General features: G+C 39.8%; 1 protein-coding gene across 3 annotated transcripts in view; it reads left to right on the forward strand.

Annotated features, from left to right (window-relative positions):
* The window catches only part of syk (spleen tyrosine kinase), a 180,346-nt gene that overhangs the window by 3,791 nt on the left and 163,380 nt on the right, over window positions 1–13,175 (forward strand). The window contains exon 2 of one of the 3 annotated variants that reach the window (XM_041186174.1): window positions 11,230–11,319. The exons of the other annotated variants lie outside the window; for them this stretch is intronic. The gene's annotated coding sequence lies outside the window, so the exon portion shown is untranslated. The remainder of the gene's footprint in view (window positions 1–11,229; window positions 11,320–13,175) is intronic. 3 annotated transcript variants of the gene reach the window in all.

Below are 13,175 nucleotides of genomic sequence, written 5' to 3' on the forward strand. Positions count from 1 at the left end.
AATTATCTGGTCAATTACCTCATTGCTTGTGGTACTATGGACTGTACAAGTTGGCCACTTTCAAAGGACCCCATTGGCTGTGAAGTACTTAGGGACATCCTCAGATTGTGAAACATACTATGTAAATGCAAGTTATTTCTCTCAGTTAGTCATGTCGGACAAATTTATAAAATTCTTTCGTGGGTTGTGAATGTCGCTGGCAGGTCAGCATTTGTTGCTCATCCCTAATTGCCCTTGGGAATGTATTGGTGACTGCCTTCTTGAACCACTGCAGTCCACGTGGTGTAGCTACACCTACAGTGCTATTAGGAAGGGAGTTCCAAGATTTTGACCCAGTGACAGCGAAGGGTCAGCAATATAGTCTTAACATAGTAATTAACAAGTTAAAACCTAGGTCAAATTCACAGTGCCAGTCTAGCAGCACTTTTCACCAATGCTACTAGAAGTGCAAATTTGGGTCCAGACATGTCCCTGACTTTGGAAGAATGGAGCAAGACTCTTTGAAGGGATTAATCTCTCACAGATGCAAAAGTAAAATACTTTAGATGCTGGGAAAATTTGTCATTTGCCCTGGAATGTTAATTTCTGCTTCTCTCCACACATGTTGCCTGACCTGCTGAGTATTTCCAGCATGTTCTGTTTTTATTTATTAGTAATTACACAATACTTCAGTTTGCTGCTGTATAGGTGTAAACTGTGTATGCTTTGAAACAAGGGAATCTGTTCAACCGCCTGAGCACTTTGTAAATACATCAAACCTTAATTTAAATGTTTAGAGAGTGGAAATTATCACCTTTGTGCTTTCTAAACTGGTAATTGTTGGGAGGAAGCTTTTCCCATGTCTGTATTCATCAGGTACATGTTTCTCTCTTAAGCAAGACTGTTACAGCTTTCCCTGATTGCAAACCAGACTGATTGTACCTACCAGGCCTAAACAAGTTGCAGCAATGTGAAGCCAAATCCATATCATTCCAAGTTTTTGGTTTATTTTTGTGAAGATAATTAATGAAATAATGAAGCTATTAAATGTCAGTTACTGCTGAAGGAAATTGACTCTCATAGTATTGTTGCAAGCCTTGTGTCCCTGCCTTCAGACTAGGTGTGGCACCACCCTGCTCACAAATTGCAAATATATCTCCATAAAGTTTGAATAAATAAATTAACTTGGATAGCTATCCATTGCACCTCTCTCTCACTTTATATACATAACACTAATTGATAACTGATTCACTTCCACAGATTCTTGTGATTTCCTTAAGAAAAAGAAAATATAATGGATTGGGTTGATCATTTAGATTTCTTAAACCAAGATTATTACCGAAAATGGGAACAAAAGTAGAATATGAAGGGGAGACACAGGTTCAGTCCCAGCAACATTCCCTTTTGCATTTACTTATACTTATTTTAAAATAAAATTTTGTCAGAGAAAAATCAAGGATTTTTGGCACATAAAGGGCAATTGATTTTCAAGTACCTCATCCTTAAGAAACATAACTTGGCTGATTTGATTACAATTGAATGACAACTTTAAGAAAATTTTAGAAAATAAAGTTCATAGTGTTTGATAACAAATTATGCTTCAAAATGAATATGTGTGGTATAGATATTTGGAGATTAGAAATTAATATAATGATCTTTGTACATTTCATGAAAGAGTATGCTTGGCTAATATAAAATAAATTTGGTGTGATTTTCTACTATCTTGTACAGAATTTTAAAAAAATGTTCAGTAGGTGGATGGAGGATAGATAACTAGTATTTACGTACTGAATATTAACCTAAAGAGCAACATAAATTTGATTCATTGTTTCTATTCACATGATAAACAACATTAGTTTACTGCCTGAACTGCTGAGTATTTCCAACATTTTCTGTTTTTATTTATATTAGATGACAACTAGTTTGGCGCATGTAATCTATGTTTTACAATTTGCATAGAAAATACATTTGTATGATGAAGTTGCAAGCTAACAGTTCTTCTCAGTGAATAGAAACCATATGACCAAAATCTGTTTGAATATACAGAACTTGATGCACATTATTCACTACCAGTAATTTAGTTATCATTCTCCTTCTCTTTCTGATATATTACGTTAGACAAAACCCTAGGGATGCCTTGTGTGCGTTGGAGAGTTTCCACCCTGTGGGTGACATAATTGGTAATGGAAATTGGATTGTTAAGAAATGGTACCTAAGCTATCCATATTTAGTACTTTTTGTAACTGGCTTTTGGTAAGATGCAGAGCACTGAGTCTTTTATGAGTGATGCAAATGTGATCAATTTTTGATTTAGTTGTGTTTGCTACTGGTGGAATGGGATTTGTTTTTTAAATATATCTCATGAGTACAATACAGAGGTTAAAAAGCCAATTTTTTTATTAAACAATATGTTGAAGCAGTCTCCACCACATCCTATAATAGATTTAGAAATATTGTTTGTTTAATTTTATTGTCTAATTCCACAACCAATTAATAATTAATATCACCAAATGATTATTGCCATTATAGTTAGGAATTATTGGCTGAGTCCTCAATTGAAAATAAAAATGTTGATGAACATTATGGTTACTAAGATTAGACAATTTATTAATATTCAATTACAAATTAATTATATTTTATTGTTGGCTATGAAACAAAATTAATTAATTTATTTTTACAATTATAATTAGCAATGTCTAAGGACACTGTTGGCCAAAGTAGAAAGCTCGAGACTTACCTTGGTGAAAGATTTATGACTCACCTCATGATAGTGACTTAGAATCGGGGACAACTGTGCAACTTTAGTACCAGAAAAATCAGTCATCTTCAAAACTAATTCATGATGGATCAATGACAATCATACTGTGTACATTTATGCTTGTGATTGGAAAGTATATTTTGTTATAAAAATTACATTTTACTGTGAGCATTCACAATTAGGACCTCTGGCGTAGCATATTTATATATGTCTTTACAGTAACAGAAACACACTTTTTAAAAAAAATATAAGTACAAATAAAATCTCAAGTGCTTTGGCTACTGAAATAAAAATGGAATTGGGTTTCCATCCATGTCAGATATGCGACTGAGGAATTAGTTCTGTGGAATTCAGCTTGCTTATATTTTATTTTATTTTCAACCCATTACATGATGAATGAGTATGTTTTGAATTTATGTCTTTTAACCATTCTAAGAAGTTAATATTACTTTGAATTAAAAGCAACTGGATCTCATTCAGTGATCAAATAATTGCATAATTAAAAAATCTAAAATGTTAATAACACAGAAAATTATATTTTTTATATTGTAGAATTAGTGATTTCAAACTAGATGTCCTTAAATGTATAATATAATTTTAACAAAGCTTAATAGTTATTTTTCTTGAAAGCCCTTCCTGCATAAGGTACATTTCTACTAATGGTAATGAAATAAGTAGGTAAATAACAATATGAGCTGTAGCAGATGTTCCCCAAAATTCAGTTACTTGGAGAAAATGTGGAGCAAGACATGGTGACTTCCATTAAATCAAATGTAGTCAAACTTAAACTATTTTTGTGCGTGGGAAAATGGCATTTTGGTTATGCACTTAGGTTTTTCTTTCTTAGATGAACAAGGTTAATTCACTGTGATCCAAATGATTTGAAATGAAAAAGGGACACAAGATTACTGTTAGACCTCATGATTACTTTCTAGTCTGTCTTTCTGCAAAAATACAAAGGAAGTTGTTAAAGCTTGAAAGCACCTTTATCTGTGATTAGCTGCCTGGGTATTTTGGTGATTTATTGATACCACTGATAAGAAAAAATGCGTAGGTCATAGTCTGCATTGCGCAAAGAGCTGTAGCACGAAGGTGAGTGACACATCTTGGCTTTGGTGGCAAGACTTGCAGTAGATTTCTGAATGCTGATTGTCTTAATTTGGCTTAATAATGGCTTTATTTCCATGTAACAAAGTTTAAAATATATAAAAAATATGACCAATAAAAATAAAGGGCCATAATTGTCGCAGCAGGGCATCTTATGGAGTCTGCTGTTGGTTAGATTTGCCCTTGCACATTTTAGTTTTTTAAACTGTTTGCATGATTAGCTGATAACGGGACAGCAAGGGAAACCTGAGATATGAGTGAACAGGACAGAGATGAGGAGAATTTTTTTCTGAGGTTTGGGTGACTTTGGAACTCTCTGGCTCTGAAGGCGGTGGAGGCGGGGCCATTGGATATCTTTAAGGTAGAGGTAGATAAGTCCTTGTTAGGCAAGAAAATCATAGATCATCAGAGGTAGATGGAAATGTGGAATTCCAAACACAAACAGATCAGTCATGATCATATTGAATAGTGGAGCAGGCTTGAAGGGCCAAATGGCCTACTTCTGCTATAAAAACAAAAAACTGCGGATGCTGGAAATCCAAAACAAAAACAAAATTACCTGGAAAAACTCAGCAGGTCCAGCAGCATCGGCGGAGAAGAAAAGAGTTGACGCTTCGAGTCCTCATGACCCTTCCTCAGAACTTCTGCTATTTTGTATGTTCATATGTGGGGCAAGCATTGTGTACAAAAGCAACATATTGCAGATGCTGGAAATCTGTAATAGAAACAGAAAATGCTGGAAGTACCCAGCATGTCAGGCAGCATCAGTGGAGACAGGTACCATGTTAATGTTTCAAGCCGGTCAGTTCTCATGAGAAATATATAAGCAATTGTGTATGTCCTTAAAACCAATCAGACGGAAGGATTGTGAAATTAACAGCATAAAGAGAAGGAAGTGTAAATTAGAGTGGGTGAATTCAGTGTGAAATCAGGTACAAAAAGAGAAATGAAGAAACAAAAAGAAAGACTTGCATTTATATAGCAGCATTCATGACCACCAGGCACCTCAAAGCCCTTTACAAACAATGTAATGCTTTTGATATGTAGTCATTGTTGTAATGTAGGAAATGTGGCAGCCAATTTGTGCACAATAGACTTCCACAATCAACAATGTGTTAATAATCAGATAATCTGTTTTTACCGACGTTGATTGAGAATAAATATTGTATAGAACTGGTGATAAATTTCCTGCTCTTCTTCAAAGTAGTACCATGAGACTTTTTACATCCACCTGAGCAGGCAGATGGGGCCTTGATCTAACATCTTATCCAAAAGACAGAACCACCGACAGTTCAGCACTCCCTCTACTTCACAGCGTCAGCTTGATTATTTGTGTTCAAGCCTGAAGTGGCACTCAAACACACGATCTTGTGACTCAAGAGGCGAGAGTTATCAGTTGAGCCATGGCTGACACTCAAAATAAAGAGAGGGGATAAAGTTTGATTTTTAGAGGGAAAAGAAAATTAAAAATAAATACATTTGATATTTTAACTATCTCCAGAAAGGAAAACCTGAAGGAATGCACTTTTAGTAGCTCATTATCAGTGCCAGAGATTTGTCATTAATTAACACATAATTTTGTTAAAAGGATAGTTGCGCTGAAATGAACAAGATTTAACAACTTGTGACAAATTTAGTTCATATCTGCGCATTTGTCCTTGCCTGAAGTTCCAGTAACATTTGTGTAAAAATAACAGCCAACACCTACAGCTTTGCTGTTATTTCAACAGCATATTACTGGCCGAAATATTTCAAAGATGACAGTTACTCAATCGTAATGGTACATTGATGAACAAACACGTGTAGGCAGTAAATGGTGAATTTTATACACATTTTCCAAAAGCCAGTCCACTCCTCTCAGTCATAATGAAATATGCATTTTCAGGGAGTCTGGGACTTATAGGGCAGAATTTTACGGCCCCTGCCTCCAGCGGGATCTTCCATTCCCACCAAAGTCAATAGAGTTTTGAATGGGTTGCCGCATTTTACGACCTCACCCCCACTGCAACGGAGCCATAAAATTCCACCCATAGTGTCCTCAATTTTGAATTTTGTATTTGCATTCTGGTTAACTTTTTATTTTATATTTTATTAATCTGAAAGCATTCCTTCTCCTCTCTGCCTATTTGCAGAGTCAGTCAGGCTAAATGTTCACTTTGGGGACAGGAAACAAGAGCCACGATTGTTTCGGGGTCTCAAACCTGCCCCCGGGGGAACAGTCACTGACAGGAGATTTTTTTTACAGAGGTGTCGTCTTAATTGGCTTGGAGGAAGGTTCTCGGTCCAATTAAGGGTGACAGGTGTGTTCTCAAAGCTTGAGGGCCAGTTAGAGGCCTTCCAGCTTGAAAGGAGCAGCAGGCTGCGGTAAAGTGTAAGTAATCAAGAGGGTGCTTCAATAGGAAGGTACTCTCTCAACAACTTTTTAAAAAATGTAAATAAAAACAGAAAATAACAGTCAGGCAATCATTGTGGGACGGGATCTCCTCTGTAGGGTGGTCTTTTGCAGTACCTTCACTCAAGCCGGCAGGGAGAGCCTTGAGGCGCTGAGACCGTGGCCTGTCACTGGGTGTCCGCCTCCAGGCAGTTAAACTGCCAACACCCCCACCCCGTCAAGTCAGAAACTGGAGGCTGACAGGAAAATCCCAGTGAGCGTTCTGTCAGTGCCCTTAACAAGGCTCTTAATGACCCTAACTGGCTGTCTGCCTGGTAGTGGTGAGTGGCCCTGCTAGGTTCCAAATGCACCTCCCCTAAAATGACCGGTGTCTGGAATGGTGTCGTGAAACATGCATGCCAGCCCAGGCCAGTATATTCAGGTCTCCGTTCCTGACAGCAGCGGTGCCTGACAACTCTGCCCCCTTTCTCTTCCTTCATTCACAGAAACTCTCCTATCTCTTTCCTCCTATTCACAAACACATTCTTTGCCTCTCCCCTATTTACAATGTTATTAATTTTCCCTATTCTCAGTTATTCCTTGCCTCTTCCACATTTGCATACACTCTCCTTTTCAGCCATTCGGAGGCTTTCTTTCCCCATTTACGAAGGCTCTCAATTTAAAGATCCAGTTATTCCCTCTTTCCCCATTCACACAGTTATTGCCTATTCTCACAAAACTATTTTCTCCCTGTTTGAAAACAATACTGCTAGAATTTTTTTAAAATGGCATTGTTGTTTTCATTTATTTATACTTACATAGTTAAATTAAGATCTTTGAATTTTAAATGCGTATATAACAGTTTCCAAGCTGAAGTTATGACTAGTATCCTTTCTGCATGCTTCCAAGAGAGCTGATTATTGTAAATAAACCAGGTTACCAGTGTACATTCAACTCAAATAGTAGTGGCAAACATGCAAATTGCACTCTGAATCAGTTGCTTTGCTTTTACTGAAACCCTCTGAATGCCAACTTCAGCTGTGTAGCTGGAACCAAAATAGCATCCCAAACCGAGAGATGTTGTAATAACATTTAAACTGTCTTTTTATATACCAGCATAAAGCTGAGCCCACGTTAGGACAAAGACTGTCAGTAGTAGGTAAGTGAAGCAAGCTACACAATAGATTAGGTGCTCTGGTTCCCTCTGAAACTTGGGCACATACACAAAATAGATCGTTGTAGTAAATTGCACAAGTATATAGTGATGCTCTGAGTTTTAGAGGAAACCAGAACAGGCATCGTGCATTGCAGCACAGCGTTGGTGAAGTCATATATTAGTAACGGAAATTAGTAATGGGTTTATGGTATCTTTGCCAATCCGGCCAGTGTTGGAGATAGCACATATGAATCCGATGTATCTTGCTCAGAAGTGAAGATTAATGTAACAGTTAATCAGGCTGACTGATGCAACAGGACACCCAAAGCATGAGTAAATGTAAAACTTCCACATCATTATCAAAATCTGAAATAGGGGCACTCAACCAGATAGCATTGCTTGTACAGAACACAAGCCTGTGGTTACTCTTGCCTTGGCACAATGTGTAACCTTGCAAATTTATTGTAAGGTTCTCAAGGATAGTAATTCACACACTTGTAAAATTCACAAGGCGGATACTCATAAAATAGTCTCTGATAATCAATGCTTATCATATTATCATTGCCTAATCAATTCCAAATCAGAATGTAGCATAATTTGCTCTTTTTTTTACAATGAAAACCAGGTTTTGGATAGGAAGGAATTTATTGTTTGTGTTGGAATGATGCCTTTTAAGTTTTAAACATCCTCTAAAGTAGAAAGAGTATGACAACAAAATTAGCATTTACTGTAATGCACTGCTAGAAATGTAAAATTGCAAAGTTTAAATGTATGTGCGAAGCATGATGACTTCATTGTGTGATTTGTCTGTGTATGGTTACTTGAAGTGATAGTTTTACAGTGATGTGGAAAGCATATTTAGAATTGTGGATGTAACATGTTCAGCGGCATTTTATTTCATCTGGGCAACTTGTTTCTGTACAGAGTGCCGGCTGAGCAGGCTGCTGTCAATACCTTTTACTGCTCAGTGCAGTTGTACGCACATCAAAAGCATTTAGTTTGGTTTTCAGGAGCTTCGAAACTCAGCAGCAAATTTGACAGAATTTCTGTTTTCGTAAAAAAATAACGAATTGAATTGTGGAATGTGATGCAAAGACACTAATCAAAACCATGAAATTCATAGTTATAGAAAGGAGCGTTGTCACCTTGAAATAGTGGACTTGGTTAGGGGCCTTTAATCCTAGCTGTTTTTCACTCATACACTGTTTCTTGAATTGTTAGATTTTTGAGAACTGTCAGCTTTTTTTGAAGTTGTTTGTCCACTTTACTGGGTTTTGTGGCTTAGGATTTATGCAATCACATTGGATCTGCAGATCATTTACGTTTAGATTGTGAATAATACAACTGAGCCAATGGGTGAAATCATCTCAGATTTGCACTAAGGACGGTAGTGGACAGGTAAAATGTCATTTTATGCGCCGTTTTGCCCACTGGCCATGATGGCTGGTTTTCACACCATATTGTCCCAAACCCGCTGCATTATTTATGCATTCCCAAGAAACATGCCGCTTCCATGGCAGGCGGCCTCTCATTCGCCCGCCACTCCATCACTTTACCGCTTCATCACTCGGAGCGCCATATTTAAAATCTAGCTGCACGCATACATCTCCTTGCTTCCAGTCCATGACTACTGCAGAGAAGGTGTCCATGAAAGGCAAAAGGACTGCAGCCCCCAGGTTTAATGATGTGTCACTGGAATGCCACTTTGAGGCTGTGAAGGCCTGCCATGATGTCCTCTACCGCTGCTCTGGCTGTAGGACAGGCAGTGGTTCACCAATCCAGCTATTGCTGCACAGAAGAGGTTGGCCATCCAATGCAGATAGAAGATGAATGATCTCATCCGGGCTGCCAGTGTATGGCAACCATCTCACCACTCTAAACTTACACACTCAAGCCTATCACAGATTCACTGGCATCTCACTCACTGCCAGCTCAAGGGACATCACCACCTATTCTCTCACACACACCCTCACACGTCCATCTGGCCTCATCTCCTCTGGAGACTGTCTCCTCAGTCCTCACCATCTTGAGGCCTCGTGCACAGATCAACATATGCCCCCACACACACCTTGGGTTACCCTCCTTCCCCAGTACAGCTCTCGTCCTGTAGCCTCTTCCTTTGCCTGAGGCCACTTCTCCCCCTTCCCCAAGCAAGGCCATGACCTGCAGCCGTTGAAAAGCCACCGACATATGGTTGATCTGGCAGGTAGAGACCTACCTGTGAGCCCCCCCTAAAAGTGATGTGGTGCTGTCTGTGAAGCCTGGCGCTGATGACTGCGAGTGTTGACTGAGGCAAACAAACCTTGAAGTCCTGAGCAAAGTGCAGCCTGCCAGGTGCATGTCGCTTATGTACTGTTGTGAAACATGTCGGCATGTTATCCCGCCGAGTGGGTGGACGATCCCGTGGGGGGTGATGACTCTGGCGGGCTGGCCTTATAATGATATGCCAATGTATTACAATGAGGTTCCCCACGTCTGATGGCAGGAAATGCGGCCAGCCATTGGCGGGCTGGGCGGACGATTGCAAACTGGTTTCACACTGTCATGAAACCAATCTCACCATATTGCCCGCTCATGCCACAGAACATTCCCAATGCTGGTGGGCATGAAAAATTCTAGCCAATGTATTCTTTTCCAGGTAACATCCTTGATTATTTGAGGGTCACCAAGCCACGGCTTTTGTTGTGATTTTGCCAAAGGGCAGGGCAAGGAAGCAGGCCCCAAGTCTACCTCAGCTGGAATGGGAATTTAACCACAGAATAGCTGTTGGCGCTATTCTGAATCTCACGCCAGCCACCTAGCCAGCTAGCTGAGCTAATTGTCCCCACCAACACCCCCCCCATTCAATATATTAAATATTAATAAAATGAGGACACACATATCAAATATACAGTAACTTTTGGATTAAGGGACTTGATGTGCATAAATTAATCACATCAGGATTACCCTCAGCGTTTAATTCTGGGAACTATCAAGACTTCTTCAAATTTTCTGTGTTTTGGAATACGATAACATCCAAACAGTCGTAATTCGTATCCCACAATTTAAAGCCCTTGTATAGCATTTTATTTTGAATATCTTATTTGATACAACAGTTGTGTTGTACTTCACTTTGAGTTCAACATGTTAAGGATTTATCAAAAGATATGTGTTTCCCACTCCACTCTTTGCGTCTAAAATTAATTAAGCCGAATCTGGATTAAGAAGGGCCTGGATATTAAATTCAACATGAATTGTAAATTAGAGAACATCACTTTACTATACAAAAAAATTGCAAGTTGGTGTATTTTAGACAGATCATCCCATAACAATTAACTTAATTGGCAATTGAATCACTGTGTGGCAATCCATTAGTACTCTGATAACTTAACTGTGAAATCATGAGTTTATCATAATGATCTTTCTTCTTTAAGAGCTAAATGTATAGTTATTTTATTGCATAGGATGATCTCAGTCAAGCTGTTTTTATTCCCATGGATGGTAACCTGTGACCAATATGTAAAAGCAAGTTTCACCAACAACGCTGACATCTATAATTTAAAAACATTTGTTCCAAGGTCTGAGTAACTTTGAGTGATGTTCATTACATTCTCCTATAGATTATCTCAGCTGCTATTTCAGCTGATATTCTTCGAAACTAAATATCATTCTGTTTCCTTGCACTGAAGATCCCAGGAGAAAATTAAATCTTCTTTCTTGTTTCAGTCAATTAATTTTGGGCTATAATCTTTGTTTGCCAGCAAACACTCTCTTCTCAACTCAGGTTAAAGATTAATCAACTTATTCCTCACAGACTTATAACTTATCATGTCTGAATTGATGATTTTACATTCATATTCTTTTCCTCTTTATATGCAGCTGCTTAATGAAAGAGCAGTCACAAAATGTTCCAGGGTCTCACATTCAGACAGCTCAATGAGCTGATTTTGCTGCTGAGATTTTGAAACAGTAAGTAGAATGCAGATGATCTTACCAAGTTGTCATACAATTGCAAACTGTCCATGAATCACATGAAGCAATTAAGCACTGTCCAAATCTTCATCTAAAATAAAACAAACATGTTGGAAATCAGCAGACATTTATTTACCTGCAGTGATTGTGATTATTGTTTTGCTTGCTCAAAGCCGATGAGTTCACCTGAGACTTCGTTATTCAAGTCAGAACGATGAGGCTGAGCTGAAACCTGGCACTGGATTCTGTAATGACTGACAGCCTGCTTGGATTGTAGTTTCAGAGTGCTGAGTTGTGAGTGCTGAATGATTTTGATTTAAAATATGTAGGCCAAACAACATTAACAGTGGACTGGAGAGTGGTAAATATGTTATGATTGGCCTTTGAAAATGAAGGTCCTGGTATGTGAAACTGGTATAGATTAGACTGCAGAGACAAGAAGCAGTGATCCAAGCTATTTTTGCAACCTGCAAAGTTTATTCAGCGAGCATGGGGGTGGGAGAGCATAGGCTCAGTAAAGAACCAAATGTAGGGCAAGAGGCTTAAGGCCTGCAAATTGGGTGAAGACACTGTTGGCTGAATTTTATGTGGCCCCAGCAGGTGTGTTTCCTCGGGGGGTGGGGAGAGGAATACGTAAAATAGGGTGGGTGACCATCCCACCACCTTCCCGCCTACCTCCATAATACAGGGGGCGGGCAGACAGTGAAATCGACAGCTCGCCAGCCAGATTTAAATGAATAATTAAGGGTCAATTAGGCTTGTTATCAAACCAATTGACCTTGATAATATGTCGGGTGGGAGCAGGAAACCTGATTTTTTTAACTTAAACATTTAAAGGGTGGGAAGGAAGGTGAGCAAGGGGGGAGTCATTCTTTGGGGGCTGTCCTTTGTCGATCCCAGGATGGCCCTCCCTTAGGTCAACCCTCCCCCGCCTTCCTTCCTACCCATGCCCTGCTTTAAACCCACTCTTTCCCCCCCCGCCTCGCTCCCTAAACTACCCACCCTCCAGGCCCAAGACCCTGGATTTACTTGCTCAGGGGATACATGGGCCTTGATCTTCTTTTCCTTCTGCATTCCTGGCAATGGCCACTGATGCCTTCCTGTTGCTGCCGGGACTGATGGAGCTACTGGCCAATTGGGTTGGTCGGCAGTTCCAGAGGGCAGGTCTCCCGCCCCAATGAGTTGGAAGTCCCACTCATCCCTCATTAGTCCAATCAAGCATGCTTTATGGTTGCAGGGTGGGTCAGCGTGGAGCATTCCAACTCCATGCCAACATTGTCTCCGGGCGGTTATTTAGCCCTTTAAGCTGAATTTTCGCTCCTGAGGTAGGAAGCTCGAGTTTGGAAATTTTCCAGCTCAACAGACCCACCTTGGGTGGAAAAGTGCCCAGAATGGCGTGCTTTTTTTCTCTGGAATGCTGGGTGTGAGATGGAGTTGGGCCTGTCACCCCCAGATGCAGATAAGAGGCAGCCAGAGGAGCTGCTGAGTGCCAAGATGGGCCATTTAAAAGGCAAACCTTGGTTTTCTGGGACTTCATCTGAGTTATATTATTAAATATTAGGCTCACTGGCCCTTAGCCCTCCTACCTCATCATCTCCTCCATCCACTTCCCAATCCCCATCCATGTCACCTTATGCCCCTCACCCACCTCATGGCCCCTTATAGCCTCCATGCCAACTTAATGCCAATTCATGCCCCCTACCCACCCCATGGTCCCTTATCATCCCTATGCCAATTTAATGCCAACTCATGCCCCTCAACCACCACCCTTTCCCTTACACCCTCCATGACAGTCACCCAGTATCCACCATGGGCAGACCTCAGGAACTAAAATAAACATCTAAATATCTACC

Source organism: Carcharodon carcharias, chromosome 4, assembly GCF_017639515.1.
Source record: "Carcharodon carcharias isolate sCarCar2 chromosome 4, sCarCar2.pri, whole genome shotgun sequence".
Taxonomy (NCBI): domain Eukaryota; kingdom Metazoa; phylum Chordata; class Chondrichthyes; order Lamniformes; family Lamnidae; genus Carcharodon; species Carcharodon carcharias.